The sequence below is a fragment of the Microplitis mediator genome, chromosome 3 (genome assembly GCF_029852145.1).
Source record: "Microplitis mediator isolate UGA2020A chromosome 3, iyMicMedi2.1, whole genome shotgun sequence".
Lineage (NCBI taxonomy): Eukaryota > Metazoa > Arthropoda > Insecta > Hymenoptera > Braconidae > Microplitis > Microplitis mediator.
Window position 1 is genome coordinate 17,652,634 of NC_079971.1, and position 25,879 is coordinate 17,678,512.

Sequence of the window (25,879 nt, forward strand, 5' to 3'; positions counted from 1 at the left end):
AAAACAATTCAATGTTAATACTATATAGATTGATATGGATTCATCATTGAGTAAATCATTATTTTTAATCAGTGATCCTCATTTTTAGGAGTATGAAGTCGCTAGTAGATATGACCTGAGTAAACCGGCAAATATATATATATATATATATATATATATATATATATATATATATATATATATATATATATATATATATATATATATAGATATATATAGATATATATTTATACAATGAAAATAATTCTTAACAGAATATTGTTCTAGGCTTTCATGAAAATTTACTATATTTCGTTGTTTATTTAAAGAGTAACAAATAAAATAAAATTTGAAGCATACAATTACAGTATTTAAATTAATTCAAAAAATAATCTTTATTATAGAATTGAAATTGAAAAGTTTTCATTTGAGAACTGTTAAAACACCTAATATTATCCACCAGACGGTGTACTGGCTCAACATGAGAAGCCCAACTGTCTCGTAACACAACACGTGTCGCCACGTGGCCAGGTAGAAATTGTGTTACCCACCACGGACGATTTTTCGCCCCCTCATCCTCGACGTCAATTTTCGAGTCATCCTTATATACTATATATACCTAACACTTTGATGTTCTATATACAGACAATGATTTTAAACAGAATAACTTGCATACAAAAATGTAATAAAGCTAGATTAAAAGGCATCCTTTTATGTTTTAGCGATTATTCAGACATTGAGATTTAATAAAACTTTAATCTTAAAATCTCCTTTGATAAAACTTTTTCTTTAATTGTACTATTATTTATGAAATGCCTTACATCAATACTGTTTGTAGATTTGATTTTTTTCATATTTTTGGTTTTAAATTACATACCTATATTTCTCACGGTGTTATATTCTCATAATATTTAACTTTACTTTCATTCTGCAATTAAATGAACATTTTAATTAATTCCAACAAAGAGCTATCGAAAAATGCCAAAATTTAATTTCATTATTTTTAATTTTTGTTTGTTTTTATGTTCTAGTCTTATTTTAAGATGATCAATTTATTTAAACCATTTACTATGATAAAAAGTTTGTGTAAATTGAAAAGTTGCTTTAATAATACAAATTAAATAACCAAGGATGGTATTCTGATTAAAAATTGGTTTATACATTAAGCCCAACCGTTTAAACTGAAAAAGATAGGCTTAAAGAAGAATAACTGTAGAAGAGTCAACTGCTAAATCTAACACCAACCCGAATCATGAAGAGGTTTTAAGAGAATTTAATGATGACATATGGTGTCCTCGTTGGAGCCAGCAGACATCGTCTTGGTGGCACCAGATGTTTGAGACTCCGGGCGCGTGGCTCGTGTTCCTACCCATGTTATATTGCTTTATTTCACAGCCGTCTTACTAGCCTCTCGGACACGGCTGGTTGACTGACTCGTGCTGCGGACTAACGTTTTGTTTCTCTTCTTTCTATTCGGGTGTTTTTTTTGTAAAAACCAATCGCGGAAATGGTTAAAACATATCATATACAATGTTATGTTACATTTATTGATATATCATGTATGAATTAAATTTCAATTTACAATGAAGCTAACACATTCTTAAGAAATGATATTTCCGTACCTATGAAAACGATTGTAATAAAATAATAAGTTCAATCATTGTTATACAATGTATCATGTATAGTCATCAAGCATCTGTCATATGCTTGTGGTTTCCAACTGACTTATTGATCGCCATATCGTTAAGTCTCAAATCCTACAAATGTTATTGAAATGTGGTCATCTGTAAATCATATGGGCTTTCTGTTACCCTTGCCAGGTTATTGAAATATTTTAAACAAACTAGAAATTTATAACCCTTTTTTTATCTCATCAAATTTTGTTTTCAGTTACCCGGGTCGAAAAATTTGATCTAATTTTAGTCTACTTAGATTTTATGTGGACTAATTGGTCTGTATTTGAATTTTTATAAAAATTTTAAGCTGTTTTTGACCTAAAGACGATTAAAAACACACTAATAATAATAGAAGGCAGTAAAAGTCTGATTTTGGTCTGGATAAAAACAAAAGCAAGCAAAATATTATGACAAGGAAGTCTGGTTTTAAACTAAAAGCGACTAAAACTAGACTAAAAACTATTGAAAACAAGTCTGAAAATAATCTAAATAAGGAATAGTACAGGCAAAACTCAATTAAACTTCACAAGCTAATTGAATTCAACTAAAAAGCAAAATTGAATAGAAATAGCTTAAAATTTTTATTTTATTTGAAACAGATCAAATTTTTCGGCCTGGGTCTTTAATCTTTAATTTTTCATTATTTGATTTTAAAGAAATCTTTTATATATCCCAGAATTTAGTTGAAACAGTGCATAAAATTTAAATAATTACGCAATTATACCTATAAATATGTATCAAATTTCCATTTGTCAATGCATATAACCAAATATCCATTGTCATTCCAATCTTTGGTTTACGTTTCTAGATTGTTTCCAGGGTTTATTTACACACTTCACTACATAGGTTAAATGTGTCCCTTTTCTCTCTACATCAAATCAATTATTTGAAATATAATTGTTGGGCATTATCTAATAAAAGTAGGTAACAAAGTTATTTATTAAAGTGTTTTGGCTTTTATACTAAACATAGTTGATATATATAGATTAACCTGTGTTATGGAAACTACGAACAAATAAAATCTATTGTGTGAAACATCAACTGAAGAATACAATACCACATTCCTTTTCGTTCTATTCAGTTTTCAAGAATCTTCACAATATTCATAAACATGAATTTTTGTCAAATTTGATATTCATGAACCATAGATATTAGTTTTCTTTTCGATGGTCCTCTTATTAACATAATTGTTAGATTCATATTTTCTTTTATTTATTTTTTTTCTTTTTTTGAAAATACATAAGGTTTTGAATCAAATTAGATTTTTATTGATTTAATTTATTTAAACACCTGAAACAATAATAATAACGATATAATAAATCTTATAACATATTATATTAAGTAATTTTTCCCACACTCTAAAAAAAGACATTGAATGTATTTTTTATTTTTTTAAAATTCTTAATATGCGGGTTCTTAGCATGAATATAACCGCCATTGGGATTTCTTATTTTCAATTATAAATGTCCCATGGAGAATGGTTGGAGTATTAGTTCGCACGCTCTATTGAATACATGTTATTATTCCTTTTACTGTATTCTTCCTTCCGCTTTTGCTGGACGTTTAACAACAAACTCGGTAACCGGCTACACCTGCAAAGCATGCATGTAATTAAACAGATCGTTGTCCGCTCACGAACTCAGTTGATTCAGTGTACCCGCTTTTAATTTATACCTTGAAAAAAATTAATAACGAATGAAATAAAAAAAAAAATATTGAATATTTGAATAAATTATTACATCAATACAAAATTGAGATTAGTATACCCTATAATTAAAATTATAGTTAACCATGCCAATTAGAAATGTAGTTCACTTAATAAAGATTCAAGTATAGGAAAAGTTATTCGTTATTAGATGAATTTACAAAATTAAAAACAAAAAAAAACTAATTTTTTTTCAAGTAAACTCCTACTACATAATTTTCAGTCAAGTCAATAAACACTTAAAAATTTTAGTTTTAGATTTATGAGGTACCCATTATGAGCCAATTCAAGTTAAAGAATATAATTAAAAATAAACTTAGGACACCTGACTCGATCTATACTTGATGCACGTGTACTGAAAGCCAAGTGCACTATTAAATAAAAAGTATTTTTTTATTAACTATTTTACTTTACCCATATTTTTCACAGGTGGTTTTATAATACCGGATACAATTCGTCGATGTAATTAGATAATAGAGAACATTTTTCTCTATCAAAATTATTAAGCACATGGTTTAACATGTAGATATAAGAAACGAAATTCATCATGAACAATAAAACGATTATTTGTGTTCCTTTTTGAATGAATGTGACTGTATTTATGATTTCGATAGCAAGGCAATTTCAAGATCCAAATAGTTTGGTTTTAATAATTCCATAGCCGAAAATCACAATTTCATTTAGTCGAAACGGATCTTTTGTAGCAAAAAATATAAACCTAATAACTTCATAAAAATACGAGATGAGCGTTGTCTAAAAATTGAAATCGACAATGTGAGATTGAAAACGCACATTTTGATAAAAAAAATTTTTCTATTGACTCTCTCTGAAAAAAATAATAACAATGCATATCTAAAATTAACACATATAGTATATTTTTAGATCCAAATTTTGATTAATTTTACTGTATATTTTTCATTGACAAACATAAAACTTGCATTTCAAGTTATTATTTCTTAAGGGGAGTGTAGCGTTAATTCGTACAAAAAACGACATCTTTTTGAGAATTTTTTGTAACGACACCGTTAAAATCGCTTTATTCGAACCAATGATACATTAAAGTATGGTGTCCGAAGAATATTTTGTGAACTTTTCACGAAGAAATATTGAAAAATACGGCAATGGCAGCAATTACTCGGACGCGCCTCAGAAAAAAGTAGGATCGCGGTGACTATCATAACTTAGTGCTGGATCATCTGAAATCAAAAGTTCAAAGTTTTTTTCGTTAGATAATAGTTTTCCCCAAGTAACGCTGAGAGGGTTTTTCAAAATTTGAATTTTTCACTTTTTTGGAACACTTAAGGGAAAAAACACGATTTTTTAGCGAAAAAATTGACTTATTTTGTTATTAAAAAATACGAATTATTAATAAATTTTAAAAAAGCTCTCCAGCGTTACCTCGTAAATTATGTACAGAAATAGTGTTCAGAATCTCAAAAGGATCGGTGCAGTAGTTTTTAAGTTATGATGGTCACTGGACTTTAAAAACGTGAGTTGTGGGAAAATCGCTTTAAAGTTTTGAACACTAAAAATTCTGGTATCAAACATCTATAAGCCAATTTTATCGGCTTGTATCACAATGAATGATCAATGCCAGGTCCATAGAGGATGTTGCTATCATCCGTGATGTCTAATGCACCTTTTTGCTCCGGTCCGCTCCTTGCCACTTAACAAGCGGTCGAGTCGGGTCGGTATAAAAATCCGACAGGTATAAAAATACTGATAGCTTCGTCAATTTTGCTCCAATCAACTTGAAATTTCGACACAATATTCTTGAGATATTATACATTCCGTTAAAAAAAATTTGAAAAAAACCGAAAAAAAAAAATTTAATACGCTCCCCCCCCCCCTTAAATCAACTGAATTCGTAATTAAAATAATTTCAGTTAAATACTGTCTTACATAACACCAGGATTTTAATATCTTTACTTCGATCAAATAAATTTTTATTGAAGCAAATGTTAATTAGATTAAAATGATAGTTGTATTGAATATAAAGTCTATTCACAATTGTAGTAGATACGTTATCGCATCTATTGTGTATCGAAAAAAAAATAGAAGTGATATAAATTTAATAAATGAAAACTAATATTAAAAATCGGCAAGAGATGCCACGACGGACCACCTAAGCATTCCATTAGTTTACAATTAAATCAGTTTTTGTGGTTTAGAAAATAAGCATAAATATTAGATTATATAGGTTTTTCACGCCCATAAACAAAGTTAATTTTTTCCAAGTATTATGAGTGTATAGTATAGGAAAAGGGCACACTGTATTTTTACCTGTATAGTTCCAAAATGAAAATAGATCAGGATTAACCAATGTTGAAGCTATTCAAGTTGTGTAAGACTTGCCTGAAAAGAACGAAACTACCAACAGATTTGAATCTCAGCTAAAATTTTAGGTGCTTGTAACGTTTTTCTAATCCTCAACAGGTCAGGAACATTTAAAAAATTTTTCAATTGTGGGACTAGATTAAATTTTTTGCAACTAGGTCATGTACGATTTTTTATGAGGATAGCAAAACGCGTTAGAAATTCATTTATGCATAATTAAAACTACTCAGCAAAATATTTCAAGCACGATAGAATTAGAATCCCATAATGCAAAAATTTTATATCACGTTAATACTTTAATTGAAAAAAAATTTTTAACTTCCTGCTGAGAAAATCGACGATTTTCAAAAAATTCGGTGAGTTATTGGTTTCACCCCAATTTTCAAAAATCGGGTTTTCATCATATGTTGACGTTTGAAGGTGCTAGGATCTATTCTGACATTTTCAGAGCGCTGTCTGTATGTAGGTATGTGTGTGAGTGTGTGTGTGTGTGTGTGTGTGTGTGTGTGGGTGTGGGTGTGTGTGGATGTAAACCTCTCATATATCGTTTTAATGAATGAACCGATTTAGATGGTTCTTGTCGCATTCGAAAGATTCCTTCTGAACTTAAATTTTCAAAAAATTTCAGATTATTTAGTCGAATAGACTCTGAGATATTTAAGAAATACAAAAAAAAAAATTTTTTTTTCGTTTTTTTTTTATATTTTGTAAACTGTTGGATTGATCAATTCCAAAATCTCATCAGCTCTAGAACTCGATAAAAGCTTTCGATTTCCGCCAAGAACGTCTCAATCGGATAATCTGTTCGAGGGATATCGTCGACGAAAGAACGGAAAAAAATCGTATTTTTTCGTTTCTCGTGAATATTTCGGAAACTATCGAATCGATCATTTCCAAAATTTAATCAGCTCTAGAACTCGATAAAATCATTCGATTGCTGCCAAGAAAGTCACAATCAGATAATCCGTTCGAGGGATATCGTCGACGGAATAATAAATGATAAACCAATATCTGCTTTTTTCATTGAATAACATCAAAACTAATATGTTCTTCTTTATATAAGTCATTGGAAGTGATTGCCTAAAAATCTTCATGTTCGTTCGTATCAGGATATACTTCCACGATATAGATACAACGTATCACGTAAATACTTATTTTTGAGCTAATTATTAAACATAATTGTGAACAAATATAAAAAATGTTCATTCATTTATTATTTTAGATTCTAAATTTTTAAACTTTAACAGAAAACGTAACCCTGTTGAGCTTGAAAAGCTCGTAAAAAAGGGAAACAAAGGTATCTTCGAGCTCGAAGAGCTCAAAAATGTATTTATACTTATGTTTTCGAGCTCTAAGAGCTCGAAAACAGCGGGGTTTGGGGGCTGGCCTGCAGGGCCAACCGATGCCTAGATTTTTTTGTATTAAAATCAATTAAAAAATTTGTTAGATATTTCCATATTGTATTAATAAATAACTTAACTTTTATTTTATCAAAATCCTAAAATAATCCATGTATATTCCCAGGTAGAAAGTCATCAATGGAATTAGCTTGTATTAAGCTAATTTTATCAGTTTTAGCCTAAAATTAGCCAACAAACTATGGTTAACACAAGGTTAGTTGGTAACGCTTTGGATCGCTAACATAAAGCTTGCAGTTTTAGCTTGCATAAACAGTGACAATTTAGCTTACTATAAGGTTAAAAATATATCCTATTCTTAGCTAGAATAGATTTGGTAATTTAAGTTTGAAAACATGTTTACAGAGAAAAATTTTTTATTATTTTTTTTTTTTTTGTACACAAACATCAGATATTGGGCATTAAATGTGTAGTGTTATATATATTTTCCCTAGTGGTTTGATGACACCGTATAAACATTTATCTGAAAATAATAATAATATTTATTTAAAAACATAAAATAATTAATAAGACGATTTGAGGTTATGCATTACCTTAGATATAAATCAACTACAAAGACATTTCAGAATTATTCTAAGCACATTCAATAGAGAATAATAAATAAGTTTTATTAGTATATAAATTATAAATTAACTTTTGTTTGTTGAAATATTTTAAACTTACCCTAATAATAGTGCAATATAAATAATAAACTTTGATTACAATTTGCAATCAACCTCTGTCTAACAAACAAGCTTCCAAATAGATGGCACTCTTTACTGCCGTGAAGCTAAATTCACTGATTAGTCAGTAAATTTATTCAAAGCTACTGATCTTTCAGTAAATTTTGTAACTACTGAAAAAATCAGTAAAATTTTTACTGATTTAACTTAAGAGAGTAAGGACGTTTTAAAAATTTTAAATTTTTTTATTATGAGCATTAAAAACTTGTGATTCAATAAATTAAAAAAAAATCAAAACTTACTTGCTTAGTAAATATTTTTCTTTATATATGTTGCAAATAAAATTGAACTTATTTATCACTTATAAACAATAACACAAACTCTTAATTAACCTCAAACTTCAGTTTTCAATGTACGCTTGGAGTAATGTTAGCAGATAAGGTAATTTTAAGTTTAGAATCCAAGCTTAGAACAAATCTTATCATACGCGTGGAAAAAGAGCTAACAGCAAGGTATATTTGAAGGTTAGTTACATTCTAAAGACTTGTCATAGAATTCATCCTAATAACAACCTAGAATAAAGCTTACAAAACAAGACTTAGATGTTAAGCTAAAATAAAGCTATTTTGAAGTTTCAAACTTGTCCGACTAAGACAATTTTCTACCTGGGTTTTGATCAATTTTTATTATTACACCTCTAGAGGTGTAAGCTAGCTAGCTTTGTAAGAATCATATGTTCCAATCGTTTCAATTTCTTTTACATATCTTCATTGTTAGTAACCGAAATTTTATAATTTTTGCTGTGAGCATTACACCAACATATTGGGTTCTACATACCTGCACTGTTGATAGACAAGAGGGGTGAGAGTCATGGTGTTACATAGTTTACAGAAGTAACAAACAGTGCTTTTTACACTCTGATCGTGCATGATGTGAGTTAGTCGTATTGACGAGTAAATGTAAAACCAAAAGCTTTTTAAATTAAACTTTTTTTTACTTTATAAATATTCACTCCTCTTTGTATATATACAAAAGAGAATACGCTAAATTATCTACCGGTAGCAAAATGGTTTGTGAATTTAATTTAATTGAAATGAATAAACTTCTTCAAAACACTAAACATTTCCCGACTAAACTAAGAAATGGAAATATTTTAATTGAGATTGCTTTCAATAAAACTTATTTTAATTTGGGTGAGCTCATTAACGCATATTTATTGTCGTTTGCTTGACGTAGACTTGCTAATATTTTTTATAAGAAAAAAAAAATAATAAAAACAACAAATTTGAGATCATGGCTGATTGCTTGTTTGTCTGTTGAAAATGTAACAGTTATTTTCAATTTTTTCTAGTCAGAGTACGATAAAACTCTTGATAAGGTCCGATCGACTTCTGATTTTGGTAATACGACAAGTAAAGTATGTCCAAAAATGTTTTCAATCGAATCATCATGTATTCAAGGAAGCAACTGCGTTTATTCAATCATCGAAATATTTTATCGTGACCATCGTTACTTATTCTCTCTTACTCGGTGTGCTTTTTCTGCAGCTGAATGCCGTAGACCATTTACGGCTTTGGCTTAAGAGCCCTCACTTTAATTTTTTGTTTTATTTTCTAAGATTCAACTTACGCTGGTCGATTGATAATACTAAGCAAATAGTCGTGATTCTCAAAGCTGATGATTTCTAGAATTACATCTGTTATTAAGTTTCATACATGTATTTTATTCACAATCTAGAAGTTTTTCCTAATCCTGAATTTTGTTCCTGACATCGAGAAAATATGCAATGTTGAAATTAAGAAAAAGTATGAAAACAAAAAATTTGCCCACGTCAAACGCGTACCAAATAATAAAAGTTATAAAGGATTATTGAAATACAAATAAACGTGATTTTTAGGCTACTTTGATCAAAGCTGCAAGCCATTCAATCAAAAAATCTATTTCTTAAAAACTTTCGTCAATGCTATTTCGTAAATGAACTTATCGATTAAGTCGGCTCTTATCGAATTCGAAAGCTATTATCTAGTTTAAAAACTGATTAGATTTTGAGATTGATTAAGGAAATTGTTTCTAGAATATTTTTGAAAAATCTGTAGAATAACGATTACGCATCAGGATTAAGGATCTAGTGCTAAAGTTGGTTTACTTAACAATTTATGTCACTGGTCTGCAATAAAGTCTTCCTTCGAAAAAAATTATTACGATTATGAAGATTTAAATTTACTGAATCCTTATCGGTTTTCGGTTTTTTGCTATCTCATCTAGATTTTGAGATATGAATTATTTTCGTATTCTTTGAAATTTTGAATTTTTTATAGTATTTCCGCATTGATATTACTTTAATGTACACTGATCGAAAGGTTATCTTGGTTCAAAGAGAATTATCTTGAGTCAAGAGAATATTTAGGAAAATGGAATAAATCTTGGTTGAAGAAAATTTTCTCTTAATTTTGATTATTTTGATTCAAAAAGTTATTTTTTCAACCCAAATGGGTTAAAGTTTTAAGTTAAAAATATATGATTTTAGTTCAAAAAGAAAAAATATTTAAAGAAAGTAAATTGTTTTTTGAATTAATATTTTGAATTTCTTCATTCATGTATATTGAATATTTTATTCTATGAAATTTAACTTCTCTACGTAAGGAGTCAGATTTCTTAAACCAACTAGTGGCTATTGCTTGAAACAAAAATAAAAAAAATTCAAGTCAAGAAAATCAAGCTCTTGGTTTTTTTCCATAGCAGCATTCGGATAACAGGAGCACTCGAGTCTATGCAGCTTCTCTACTTCGGACACTACTTTGTGTATGCACGTAGACGCCCGAAGATCCCAAAAAAATGAAACGAGTCTGTTCAGCGCTGGCGCCGCATATGTGCAATTATATGTATATTACACACCAATATTCTAATAGTATTAGTTTATTAATTATACAATTAACTAATTCATATACATAAATTGTTTTGAATTGAAGTGTTCGGTAAAAATGTAAGTTATTGTAGTTATTAGTCATTATATCTGGTGTTTTTCCTGATTCACGTTAAGTTAAATGGTGTCGTTTCAATCACAAAAAAGTAAGTTAATTATTATTTATGCTGTTTTTAATCATATCAGATACTCAAGTTTGTTATCATTTCTAATCCTAAATTTATATAAAATTGTTTCCTTTTTAGTGTGGTATATATCATGCAGTTGATGCTGTCGATGAAGCCAGGATAAATAACCTAACCTTTCATTTATTTTTGTAACAAAAAAAAAAATTTTTATTGTAATAAAGAATCAAAATATATTTTGATGATTAATTGTATATACTCTGAAAATTGAATTTTTAATAAAAACAATTAATTTAAAATTGAACTGAATTATTGTATTTTAAAATAAAAGTATTTTTTATTTTACGTTAATGTATAATTTAGTTTTAAAATGAGTTTTTTATTTTTTTAATCTAAAATTAATTGTTTTCAGATAAAGTCTACATTTATTTTGAACTAAATGTTATCAAATCTTTAAATAAATTAATTTTTACTTGGAGTAAGTTAAATGTGCCTCCGTTTAAAAACTCGATGTATCGAAATGAATCGATATCGACTACATTCGAGAGAACGATGTTTTTAGAATGAGTTGGTATCTTCTAAAACCAAGAGCTAAATTTTCTTGAGCCAACCAAGTTGTTTTCTTGTTCGGAGAAACTAAAAACATTTAAAGCAAAAATTTATATTTTTAAATCAAAATTGAATTTCTTTATTGAAGAGCTTTATATACTCTAATTAAAAAAAAAAAATTTTTTACCAAGAGAAAATTTTTTCAAACAAGAAAAGAGGATATTTTAATTTAAGAATTTATTTTTGGAAACGATTTCCTTCTTGACCCAAGAATTCCTTTTTTTGTGTGTACTATATATACAAAAGCAGTTTGAGCTGATAATAACAAAAAGAAAAAAGTATCCCTGAGTCATTTTCATGTTAGCACTTATGAGTTTGTACAGTTCCCGCTGTAACTTTACAGAAGTCAGCACGTAGGAAAGTTACCTTTTGATTATTTGTTTTATATTGGTTATTTCCGTAAGTTTTACACAAAATTTATACCAGTAGTTATAATTCATATCTTTTTTTAAATACAGTGTAAAATTAAAATATATAATAGGAACTTCAAAAAGGTTTCCGGATAAGCTTTATTTCATTTTAGGTTATAAAATGCCAAGAATTTGCAAAAATTCAACAGACTTTTTTCGCCACATTCGCGGTGAATTCACGTTTAAATCTCAACAAAATGCAGTAACTACTATGGTAAAAAGAGCTTATCAATTGTAGTTTTAAATTTCGATCGATAAAAGAGATAAAAATTGGCTGCCAAAAATTTTTTGTAATAGTTGTTTAAGAACGTTAAGAGGTTCTGGCACGTGACCCAATTGGGACGATAGCCAAAAGGGTCAAAACGTTAAGAGGTTGGCTTGAAGGAAGTCACAAAACTATGCCATTCATAACGCCGATAATTTGGAGTAAATCTCAAAACCATGGAAACGATTGCTGCTTTTGCATGACGATGACACAAAAATTTACGGAAATAAAATAAAAATAAAATCATATAGGGGAGGGGGGGGCAAAAGGGGGGTACCTAAGGAAATACTAAGTTTTCAAGGACTAAAATACGCTAAATCTTTTTGTTTTTAGTGATATTCGAGGAAAATAGACAAATTTTTAACTGCCGTTAAAAAATAAAATTTTTATTCTTGGCGGGCAAAACGGGGTACCCTTAAAAAAAGTTGAAAAAAAAAAATTTCTGAAAATTGATCAAATTTTATTACTTGAATCTTTTATATGTAATATACATAAAGAAAAATTACATTTCACATCATTGGTGGACACGAAGGCAAAAAAAAAAAGTAACAAATTAATAAATAATGAAAATAATTTGTGCCTATAAACTTAAATGAGTTACTATTCTACAAGTACTGTTTCATCTTTATGTACTTTATCTGGATCTTTAAGTCCATCAAAAGAACTATATCTTTTTAAGCAGTCTGATTTAAAGAAATGATCTTGTTCGTGATTTATTAGGACTCTCAAAATCTAAGGCTCAATTACTGGGATCAAGATTGAGACAAAAGTATTTATTAAATAAAAATTCAAAAGTTTCATATTTTCATACGAGCCAAGAAGACTTTTATGAGTTACTTTACCAAACACGGCGATTTAGTGTTTTGTGATGATACTGAAAGACTTCTACAAGAATTGGGTTTCCCCGAAAAATCTGAAGAACGGCGAATTCTAATTGATGCATCTAAAACTAGTTTTAAAGCCGTTTTACTTTACAATGGTAATAACTACCGATCAATCCCACTCGCATATGCAGTAAACATAAAAAACCACTACGGAAATATGAGGTTATTAATCGAAAAAATAAAATATTTTCAATTCTTGTGGAATATTTGTGCTGACCTAAAAGTTGTAGCAATGATAACCGGTTACAAGGAGGATACACCAAGTTTTGTTGTTTTTTTATACGAATGGGACAGTTGCGCAAGAGATAAACACTACAAAGTAAAAAGTTGCCCCAAAAGAGGGGGTTTAACACCCGGACTAAAAAGTGTATGTGAAAAAACCTTCAATGCGAAGTGAAAAAATTTTTCGGCCACCACTTCATATTGAGCCAAGTCTCATGGAAAACTTCGTCAAAGCTATAAACAACGATGGTAAAGGCTTGTAAAACCTTAATACAAAATTTGCCCGATTCAACTATTTACAGTTTGCACCACCAGGTGGCACACTGAAAATGGGGAAGTCCCAGCAATTTAAAAAAAACGCTTACGAAGCGTGAAATCGAGATGTACTAGAAACTGTAAAGATAGCTGGAACGTACGCACCCTTGCCGCTTCGCATTCAAAGCGTCTGATTAGATGAGCAAAATCAGGTTTGCGACATTGTCTTCAGAGAAAGCTCCGGTAGAAAAAAAAATGCTACCTGGCAGCCAAAATGGAAGGCAGATTTTTCTATAGATGTTCTAAAAATTTTGAATTCTTATGAAAGCAATCGAATTTATTATAAAACGAAAATAAAAATAAATTCTAAACTTTCCGTAAAAATTTTATCGACGTATAATGCCAACTGTACAAATGCTTATGAAACCACGTATGAAACAAAAGACACATTCGTCAATGAAGTTATGATAGCGTTATTTAAGCCATATTCTATAAGTGACAATATACAAATAACAGAATTTCGTTATGACGTATCATACAATATTTATCTGAGGCTAAAGCCGCAGAAATGTTTTTCCAATATTTTTTCAAAGTTTTCAAGATTACCAAATTATTGACAAAAATAGTTGAAACGATAAAGTAAAAAACAAAATTAAAAGCTTATTGCAAGATAATCAAAATGCTTTCAACAGAAATAAACGATGGTGTTTGGTTTAGAAGTTATTTACTTACAAAGCGGTGGAAGATGATTTCTCTTGAATATTGGATACGTTAAAATTAACGATAAACTCCATACTGGCGAAGCAGAGTCTCTTCAGACTAGTAGAGACCCAACAACACACTTTGGAAAAGCACAACTGGATTCTACGGTTGAAACTGCTATCCGATTAGAATTTTTCATAAGGGCCTGACGAGGACCTTATCAGGTTAACCTTATTTCAAATAAGGTCCCGATCAGGGTATCCTGACGAGGATCCAGATATGAATGTAACGCTTAAGACCCATGAGGTCCTCATCGGGATTGCCTTATCACGACCTTACCAGGATATCCTCATCAAATCCTTATCAAAATTGCCTTATCAGGTCCTTACCAGGATTACCTTATTAGTAATTATTTTTTAAAAAATATTAAATTGCAAAAAAAAAAATAAGAGAATTTTTATTCGATCGAGAATTTTATCTATTGTATTGAGAGCATTAATTAGAGGAAGTAAACAATTTTTTATTGATGAAAAAATCCCGATGACTGCTGGGCTCGAACCTGCGTCCTTCCGATTCAAAGTCCTCGATGCTATCCACTGCGCTGACATACACATATGATCTTGAAAGTGTAAATATAATATTCATTAAGATGTCAAAGAATAACTGATGAAGAAGTAAAAAATCTATGCTGCAATGATTGACGTGATTTTTATATAATATTATTTTGTACTTTGTTTAATTTTTAGCCTGTAAATGAAATATTCAAAGGGATGGGATAACTTTTTTTTTAATAAGGATATCCTGATGAGGTCCTGACAAGGAACTTGTCAGGTTGACCCGATGGCAAATACCTTTTTTTTTTAATAAGGATATCCTGATGAGGTTATGATCAGGAACTTGTCAGATTTGCCCTAATAAGGCAAACCTTATATTAACCTGATAAGGTCCTTATGGTACTTTAGGCAAATCAGGAAGAAATTCTAGTCGGGATAGTTTCGGAGATCTCGTGATGAGTGAGTGGTATTTCGGTAATATATATACGTGGTGGTTCGGCTTCACTCTGCGAAATGACATTGTACAACTCGCCTCTCGCAATACCTCGTCCCTACATCTATTTTAATATATAACATTTCCAACATGTAACTTCCAACTTGGCGTCTTAGGTGTACTCGACTAATTATGATAGGTTATAGCAAATTTCCTTGAAAAGTCGACCATGAGGACAAATACAATAGCTAGATTTTTATAAAACCTACCTAATTATACACGCAATTGTGTATACAAACATGATGTAACAGTGCGTTTTAGGTTTTCGTCTTGAAAAGCGGGCGCGAAAATAAAAGTTTTCCTATCGCCATCTATGTGCTAATTTTATGCAATTTATACATTTTCACACTATCCAGTTACCCAGGGCCCTGTAAGAGACCCGTAAGATCAAATTCTAATTAATTTATAGACGAACGTGTAGTAGCTCCACGTCGCCAAAATTTACCTGGTAAAAAGCCACCAAGCACTTGCTCAAAGACTTAGGCCCTGGCTACCACCCAGAGACGACCAGTAGAGTAGGATTGAGGACGCTTGATGAGGTCCCTACTCTACACCGAGAGTTCATTTCTTACTAACACGAGCTGGCATAACGATAAGTCTTGTCAATATCTAGTCTTTCAGTTCCCAGTGTCCAGTCTATTTTAAATATTGTATCTGCATTGTGAGTTCATCCTATTTGTTTCATTTCAATTGTTCGACGTATTCTGCCTTTACTGGGACAGTCGTCGTAAACGTTGTCGAAAATGACACATCACCAGGAAACCCTCAGTCACATCAAAATATACTATATTCTTCAATGTGGGAATCGGCCTCTTTGCTACCGCCAGGCAGGGCTCGAAAATCAAACTTTTATAGCGGGTATTACAAAAAAATCTTATTTACTCGCGTTATGATTATATCATGGAAACACAGAAAAATACATTTAAGTCATCAGAACTTGTAATTTGTACACTTCCTTTTTTTTTCTTCTTTTTGAATATTACCACGTTAATGATAGTTGTATGTAATTTTGTCGGGAAGTTTTATCATTGATGGCAAGGTATCTTCTCGGGTTTCGGCCGGTTATAGAACTTTGTACTGAGTTCCCAGAAGGAAAAGAGCCCTCGGGATGTAGGTCATACTTGGTAATGATGACTATAGATCAATCTTTTGAATGACAGTCAGTCAACGTTTTTGAGAGCTTGACATGTACCCCCGTCAACTAATCGAAATGACTTATTAAGAAATTCTTTTATTATTCTTTTACAATGAAAGTGATTATAAATTGCAATGGAAATTATTAAAATTAAAAGACAAAAAACTTAAAAAAATCTTAAATGAACTTGCAGATGTATTCGAATAAACAAAGAAATTTTATTGAGTTTACTTTTTAAACGTCATCACGAAATCGTGAGAAACTTTAGACTTCTATACAAATGTAGCTCAATGAGAGTCACAATCTTCAAACGGCGAAAAATAAAAGATGAGGAAGTAATTACTCTGCTGTACTATATCCGGAAACAAGAAAATAATGGATGGAAGTATAATGAAAATGACAAAGGAATAAATGAAATTAAAAAATAATATAATTTTGAAAAGACTTCTTTTGTTTTCTACTTTATACCATAATTTAAATTTCATACGATACAAAAAGGTTCGGAACAAAGAAATGCAAAAAAATAATTAAGCAAATGCATAAATTTAAAATCTCTGAATTCTTATTTTCTACTGACACAAACTGAAAAAAAGCAATTTAATAAGATCCACTACCACCCAATAACAGATAATTTTATAACTCGCGACGGTCAAATCAAAGAAAATTTTGAAGAAATAATAATGATCGACTAGTGTTTATAGGACCAATCCTAAGATATTTCTCATTGTGTCAACAAGAAGTGTAACGCATATTGAAAATTGGATTAAATGTATCTAATTATTAAAATGGACAATCAACAAACATAAATATGCATTACATTTTTAAGATTACACTGTAAAAAATTTGTGGAGTGAACGCGGATTAGATCCGTAGTGGATGACTGTGTATTTATTTAATTCCCTCGGAGTGAAATTACTCCGAAGGGGAGTTTATTTGAATATTGAAATTCCGGTCCGGAGTAAATGCGGACTTAAATAAAATCCAGACCACTCCAAAATCACTTCGTTGAAGAAAAAAATCTGGGCGTCCGTTGGCCCTTTCGGGCCGGCCCCAAAACTTCCCGCTGTTTTCGAGCTCAAAGAGCTCGAGAACATTGTTGTGAATACATTTTTGAGCTTCTTAAGCTGGGAAATACTTTTTGATGCCATTGTTTTCTTATCAGCTTTTCAAACTTAAACACATTATAGTACATTATATCATGTTTTATCCGGAGAAAATGACGTAAAATATTATTTTTTTAACTCTTCGTCGTCGATATTGTTCAAAATAATTAGAGGATTTTGATGTTTAATGTAGCAATCAGCGCGTTTCATTAAGTTTTCGAGCTAATTAAATTTTAGAAATGATTGGTGCAGTCGTTTTAAAGATATTCACAATAAACCTTTTTTTTACGATTTTTTTCTCCGACGATATTTCTTGAACGAATTAAGCGATTGAGATGGTTGAGGCGGAAATCAGCGCGTTTTATTGAGTTCCAAAGCTGATTAGAATTTAAAATCGGTCGATTGAATTTTTTCGAAGATATTTAAGAACTAGTATATTACATACCTAGGCCAGTAAAATAAGAAAAGTCTCAGATCACATGTCATTGTTGGTCGAGGCGAAGCCGATATATTATGTATAATCAGTCACCTTTTTTAGAAAGATTTCTGAGATCTTACTTATTTTCCGTATGAATTTCGATAGAAAAAGATTTTTGTTTAAAAATTAACATTTTTCTTCTTTCTGTGTTTTTAAATTAAAAAAAAAGGTTCTGTTTTCAAAGTAAGTTTATATATATATATTAATACATATATAAACTTTTGAACCATATGTATTTTCTGACTCAGCTCGCCGAGCTGAGTTTGGAGGTAGCAAAATTTTTCATGTCACCATGTAACTTGCCATGTTTTTGGTCTCAATATGCCGCGTCGAAAATTAAAAATCTTTGAATTTGGGGCAAAATGGGGCCCCCAAGAAATAGTTCTAATATTTCATTTTTTTACCCTTTTTACTTTTTCTAGTCTTCTGCCATGTGTTCATAATCAATATCCTCCGAAAATGGAAATTTTGAAAAAATGGGCGCTCTAAGAAACCTACTAAAATTCGGCTATTATTGTATTCCATCTTAATAGTATATTACACATCAATGGAGGAAAGTAGAACATTCCAAACCGCGTCTGTAATTGGGACATTGTACCTTCCACCGTGGTGTATACACTATTGTTCACCAGATCTGCACCTGAAAGTTTCAATTTTTGCCTCTGTTTATGGGAAGAATGGCGCATGCGCTAATTTTTATCATTTGTTTTTTCATAAGAGAAAAGAACATCTTCCTTCCCTTTGAACACGGAAAGAATTTAAACTTTCGGTGCAGGTATGGTAAAGAAGCTAATTAATAAATTTTTCATAATATTGATATATCGCGCTTAATCATTTTAATGTTTTGTATACAGATACATTGAACGGACATTAGCATGGACATTCCAGATCATTTTTAAGCTTCGAAAAAAAACTAATTTCAAATTTAAGTTCAGAAAATTTTTGCATTTAGACGAGTTAAAAGTAAACGACAATCTCAAATACTTTGCAAGGGTTCCTTATTCTCGAATCATTTAAATTGAACAAAAATTTTAGGGGGCCCATTGTACCTCCCCCCTCTCTTCTGTTGAATAAATGTAAGAGCTAATGAAAAAGATTGAAAAACTTTCGACAACTAAGAAAGATCGTAGTAATGATATTTATTAGTTTCAATATAATCATGTAGGTGTAAATACAATTATCGCTATTTTATCAAATCAGAATGGTAGCATGGCATTTGCGGTAGAGTTAACGAACGGCGACAGCCGCTTAATTTGTAAATCCTACCTCATATCCGCAGCTGCTTGGTTATTGAACACTGTTGAGCGCATTCTTTACACACAAGGAAGTCAGAAATCGCGTGAGTCGAAATCGTAGCAAAAAATTCGTGACATTACAACAACATCAATCACTGTTGTCTTGTTTTGAAGTATGAAAGTATTTACGTATAAAATTAAACAATCTTTATAATTTTTCTTTTTATGGAGAAATGTTTAAAATTCAACGCTGAAATCAATTTATATCTTCTTTATAACGGTGATATAAATATTATTAATACATGTTTATGATGAAACTATTTTTTTTTCACTTACTTTTCTAAATAATTTAAATCGTTTGACGCATTAAAATGATAAAATAACCATCAGCTGCATTTAATCATTTTTGAGGATATATTAGATTATTAAAATTACCCTCTTGTTTGAAAAACAAGCATTTCCAGGTGGGCTAACACTTTCTTCTGGCTAAGTGACTTAGTAAAGTAGGAATTAATTTAAAATTAAAAAATCGGATTATGAGGATCTGTGGGCCAAAAGCAAGCAGGAAGCGATCGAAAGATTAAGGTCTTGAATTGAGTTAAGATAATGTACATAAATATGCATATCATTAAAAAGTACTACCCAGAAAAAAAACTAACTTGATCCGAAAAGAAATACCTTAAGTCAAGGAAATTATTATAAAAAAAAAAAATTTTTTAGCTCAAGAAAATTTCTTCCCTCAAATCGATGTTCTTAGTTGAAGAAACTTTTATTTTTCATCGAGAAAGGTTGACATTTGACTCAAGATCGTATTATTTTTGCTTCATAGAATCGAATTCTTAAACCAACTTCAATTCTCTTAGCGTAGCTTATCTTAGCGTAAAATTTGGGGCGAAATTATTTTTTAAAAAAGGATTTACTAAATATTAAGAAATAATTTCCTAAGTAGGAAGAAATATTTGTTTAATACCAAAAAATGATTTCTTAAATATTAAGAAACCTTTTTGAATGCTAAAAAATCCTTCTACCAGTGTGTACATTTCTGCGTCGATAGTGTATATTTTTATGCTGTTTTGATCTCTTATCCAATAACGTTAGAAATATTTTGGCTTCACATATTTTTCATTTCTTTTGTATTGTAGGAATCATGAGTCAAAAATGAAATTCATAGATGATATCGCACACATGAAGTTATATAGACCGTGCTCAAAAGTTTTAAAAGAGCTATGATCAACCGAAGCAGATTGTAGTGATAATATTTATTCTGGTATACCTAGAAAATCACCAAATATAGGTAAATTATCATTATAACAACCGTTCTAAAAAGACAGCACTGCTACATCACTAGCTAACCCACTAGAGACATAATCTACTGAAAAAAGACAATGGTTATCGAACTTAAATCATTTGAGTGTACGCATATACGAATTCTAATCTTTCGACCAAAGAAATCGTTATTAAATCATACACAGCAACTAATAAAACGAATTCAGACTACACAAGAAAGATTTCTGATAATGATCTGTCTCTGAAAAATAAATACAGTAATTATTTAAAAGTTTAGTTTTAACAACGTCATCGGTTTGAGTAGTTTTTAAAAATTATTAACTTCAGCTTCCTAACTAGTGGAACAAGTAAGCAAAGACTACAGTGCAATAATCGGAGATTAAATTTTCAGGAATATTGAGAAATCAACGCAAGAAATATAAGGGCATAGATTGGAAATTAAAATTAAAGGAAGTTTACCCTTGAAAAACCGATCACATCGTCATTCTCAGTAAAAAACTACCTAACTTCACATTTTTGAGATAATGGCTTTTTGGCATTTTCTATTAGTAATCGTCATAATATGCATTGTTAATATTTGGTTTACATTTTTTGTTCAAATTTTTAAGACATAAAAGATGTCGTACGAAAACCGTCCAATATCAATAAAAAATATACGAGGGTAACAATACTTTTAAAAATTAACAGGGTTTCGCACTTTTCTCTCTATTACACTCAAGTCCACGAACGGTACTATCTTTGTTGCACTTGTATAGTAAATAAAAACTTTGGCCGAATTTTCCTCTCAAACGAACGAATATTATGAAACAATTAAAGTGCACTTCGCTAGATTAGACGGTAATGCATTAAAGTGCGATCTATGTTTTGTATTGAGAGATTTTGTTTCCGAAAAAAAACTAAGCTGAAAATATCTAATAACCCCTGTTAAGATAAAAAATATTTTTCTCAAGCACATTAGTAAGAGAAATTATATCCTGACCAAAATATCTGCATACTTAAATATTTTTTTCTTAATTTGAAGGAATGATTTTTCTACTATTTTTTAACTCTTCGGTATAATTTAAAAAAAAAATATTGGAAAATTGAATAAAATGAGATTTCATTCAAATTAAAAAAAATCTAATGACTTGAGAAATTTCATACATGAATTCTATAGAAAAATTATTTTCGGGTAATATAAAGTTTTCGAGAATTTTCTTAAATTTTATAAAACTATATAAATTTATAAAATATTGTTTGTAGGAAAAAAGTATAAGTTCTACTTAAAACTATACACCTATGGTTGACCCATATATTTTTATGGCCTTTTACAGTCGTGTATGACTTGATATAAAGTCAGATATGGCTTGATATAAAAAGTTTATATCTTCATATATGGGTATATATTGCTAGGCATGGCCATATAAAGCCATACATGACTTGATATAGGAAGCCAATACTCCCATATATGGTTATGGATGTCCATATATGCGCTATCTATGGCCATGTATGGCTGTATATGGTTGGTTTTTCAGGGATAGAAAAATATATTGTGAATGATTTATAGGTTTTAAAGACATAAAATAGTGAATGCTTCTCAAAAATACACTTTTCAATCATTTAATATAAGTGAAGAATAAATGAAAATTATTAGCGGAGAAATTTCGGTGAATTTACATGCATTAACATAAGAAATGAAGCAGCCGTCCAGTTGTCACAGGTAACTTTTCATTCTCTGATGTTAGTATTACACTTGGATGTACACACAAGCTACATAATTGCAAAATGAATGCCAGGATAACAAGCAGCTGTGTGCTCGCATTCACTGAAGCATGCTCAAAGATTAATTATTAATATCACACTGTGTCTCGTTACGGTCGATCCACTCCTTGTGTAATATGTTCACATGTTTGTCTTTAGTCATTAATTGATTTTTTTGAAAACTTTATCAATGATATTATTTTATTGATAATTAAAAACTATTTAAATAAATTCAATTTACGTTTATAAATGATCGAGTTTTTCTAATCTAATTATTTCATAGAGTGGTATATTTTGAAAAGTTATATGAAACTGTAAAAAATGAACAACAGGTGTCATACGGGGAAATTGTATTCTAAAATAAATACAAGCCACAAGAAGTAGATTCAAAATTTATAATCTGGATTGATCGACCATTAAATTTAAACGATATTTGAATAAGGTCGTAAAGCTTAATAACGAATGTGAATTAAGGACGACCGTATTTCCATTTATTATTTAAAGTACAGTCATAACTAGTAGTATTTCTTGAAAATAATATCGGCTTTAACATACATACCGATAAAATAAATATATAGTTTACAATATCTCTCTAACGTTAATATTGATGGAAAGTTTTCATCGGTTATCATCTCGATAAATTCTCGATTACTTCAAGAACTATTGAAAGTTATCAGTTCTTTCAAAAATAACATCAAAATAATATTATCTGTATTGAATTCTAATTTCTCGTATTTCATGATATTTAGGGGACCAGGGACGGGGGGGGGCATAACGAGGTAACTCCAAAATTATATAAAAAAAAAATAATTTTTTTTATAATGTTTTTCCAACAGTACAAAATCACTGTTGTAAATATAATTAAGCTTTATTTTGAATTTTTTAATTAAACTTTTTCAAAAATCGAGTGTCAGTCGAAAAATTTAATGAATTTGATTTTATGATAAAAACTTCAAACATTTTTTTTCTTCCTTCCCTGATTAAGAGAAACGATTTGCAATGTTAACTGCCCATAAGAAAAGCGATTAAAAAGTATTCAAAGTATTCAAAAGCATTAAGAAATACACACTGATAAAAATCGTGTTTTCTTCCCAAATACGCTGCGTGCTTGGCCTATCCGCACTTGAGTCAACTGAATTTCAATTGATTCCAAACCATGGAAAGTAAAACAAGTTTACAAGGAGGTTTAAATAAAAAAAGTTTACGGTTTTAGGCTTACTATAGAAATATTTTTGACAAAAACAATGTATTTGATGAAATGAAATGTAAGATTACAGTAAAAAATAAGAGATGGAGCTGAAGTCGTCTATGAATGTGATAAAAATAACTATGAATTTGAAAAAAATATTGTTTTGAGTTGATTGAAATCATTGGTTTTATTCAATTATCTTAACTTACTTTTTCGTTTCCTCAATATATTATAGTGGTGATTTAATCATATGATATTTACTCAACAATAATACAAATGACTTTGAAATAATTGGATACCTTCTGGCCACAATCAACCACACTGAAAAAATTAAATAATAGGAATTACTATCTAGTTATGGTGAAATTTTTTACCATCGATCCGATAGTAGTGAAAACTATCTAGATGATTGTACAAATCATCTAATTGTAACATTCACCATATTTATAATAATTGTTACGATCTATATTAAAAAATTCTATTAAAAAAAAATCAGACTATCGGTTGACCCTGCGGTTGACCCTGTAAATATCTGTAACTTTTGAACGAATGAACCGATTTTGATCGTCAAGGTGTCAAAAGCAGTGAAAAATTGAGATTGATCGGTAGGGTGCGTTCGGAGATATTCCAAAAATAAAATTTTTTCAGAAATGTTTCTTTTAGATAACTTTTAATTTGCTCGATGGATCGATTCCCAAATCTAATCAGCTCTAAAACTTCATAAGCTACGTCAAATTCCACCTCAACCATCAAAATCGGTTCATTCGTTGAAGAGAAACCGTTAACGAAAGAATTAAAAACAAATTTTTTTTTAATTTTTTCGAAATTTCTCAAAAACGACTAGATAAATCAATTTCAAAATCTGCTCAGCTCTAGAACTCAATAAAACGCGTCGAATGCCACCTCAACCATCTCAATCGGTCAATTGGTTTGAGAGACATTTTCGCTCGAAGAGCTCGAAAACGTACTCACAACAATTTTTTCGAGCTCAAGGAGCTCAAAAATAGCGGAAAGTTTTGGAGCTGCTCCGCAGGGTCAACCGATAGACCGATTTTTTTTTTTTTCGTAATTCGCCTATATCTTCGAGTCTACTTGATCTGAATGATCTGAATGATCTGAAATTTTCAGGAAAGTTGATGGCCAACAAGCTCTTTCGATTGCCGCCTTAACCATCCAAATCGATTCATTAGTCAAAGAGTTATAGACCGTTCACACAAATATACACACACACACACTACCACACATACAGACACTCGGACATCAATTTGAAAATATTCAGAATAGCTTCATAGGAGCTCGAAACGTCGACATCTGATGAAAACTCGATTTTCGAAAATTGGGGTGAAAACAATAACCCCGAATTTTTCGAAAATCATCGATTTTCTTAGCAGGAAGTTAAAAATTATAACACTAACTATTTTTGCACTGTAAAACCTTCCAATCATTCTAGATGATTGGAATTAAAAATTTAGCATAATACACACAGTTACTTAATTTTCTCCGTGTAGTACCGCTGATTAAATTTTATTTCATTTTCATATGACTACTTATTTACTACCTGCAATGTACTTTTGTAATTGAAGAAGTTAAATGTTTAATTGGTTGAGTGCATCCAGAGTAAATGAATACACTGAAAAGAAATTTTACCGAAATTTATTATTTTTCGAATATTCAAAAGCATTAATGGAATACAAAAATTACTTTTTTTATTACGTGAATCGTGAAAATTTCAAACAGCCATAACTTTTAAACTAATCGACCGATTAAGCCCATCATCAAACTTAACCGTGATAATCGTCTGTATAATAAGTGTAGATAACTTCATTAGGATCCGATGAGAATTGGCTTATGTCACTGGTATAGAGACACGGTTGACTCGCGCCGCCACGTTCACATATATTTTTACTGACAGTTAATTGATATTTTTGAACAATAATTAAGAAAATTTACATTTTGATGTGTTCAACATTTCTTTTTGTGTAATTGAACCATTTTGTTCATTTATTTATTATTTTTTTAACTATAAAGAAAACAAAAAAATATTTTATCAATATATAACAATTTTAAAAAAATAATTAATTTAGTTTTTTAAGAAATCTTTATTTTGTGTTATTATTTTTTTAAACTTTGATAGTACTTATAACCAAATTTTCACTAAGTCTTTAGTACTTCATTTGGTATCTGATGACCCATCAGCTTCTTATCAGGATGACCTCATGAGACACTGATCAAATTTGCCTTATTAGGTTTTACAGAAAGTAATTATTAAAAATAAATCCAATAAGATCCTGAATGTGATCGAACGCATTATCAAATGAATTATCTTTATACTCTCTAAACATGAATTAGTGAATATTCACTTATTTCACTAATTCATGTTTAGAGGGTATATTTTATTTTATTTTTAGGCGGTAAATCAAACATCAAATAGATTGTAAATTGTTATGGTATAAACAGTTCTTGAATTTTCACTCAGGTTATCCTGAAAAGAAC

General features: G+C 30.0%; 1 protein-coding gene across 2 annotated transcripts in view; it reads right to left on the minus strand.

The window, feature by feature from the left end:
- LOC130665201 (zinc finger protein 2-like) overlaps window positions 1–25,879 on the minus strand; it is a 135,347-nt gene that overhangs the window by 50,965 nt on the left and 58,503 nt on the right. Inside the window, exons 3-9 of one of the 2 annotated variants that reach the window (XM_057465506.1) lie at window positions 23,596–23,707; window positions 4,266–4,556; window positions 3,775–4,186; window positions 2,647–3,247; window positions 2,380–2,566; window positions 1,602–1,763; window positions 1,225–1,448 (exon numbers count right to left, since the gene is read on the minus strand). The gene's annotated coding sequence lies outside the window, so the exon portion shown is untranslated. Of the gene's footprint in view, window positions 1–1,224; window positions 1,449–1,601; window positions 1,764–2,379; window positions 2,567–2,646; window positions 3,248–3,774; window positions 4,557–23,595; window positions 23,708–25,879 lie in introns of both variants that reach the window. The other variant, XM_057465507.1, reaches the window with a different exon arrangement.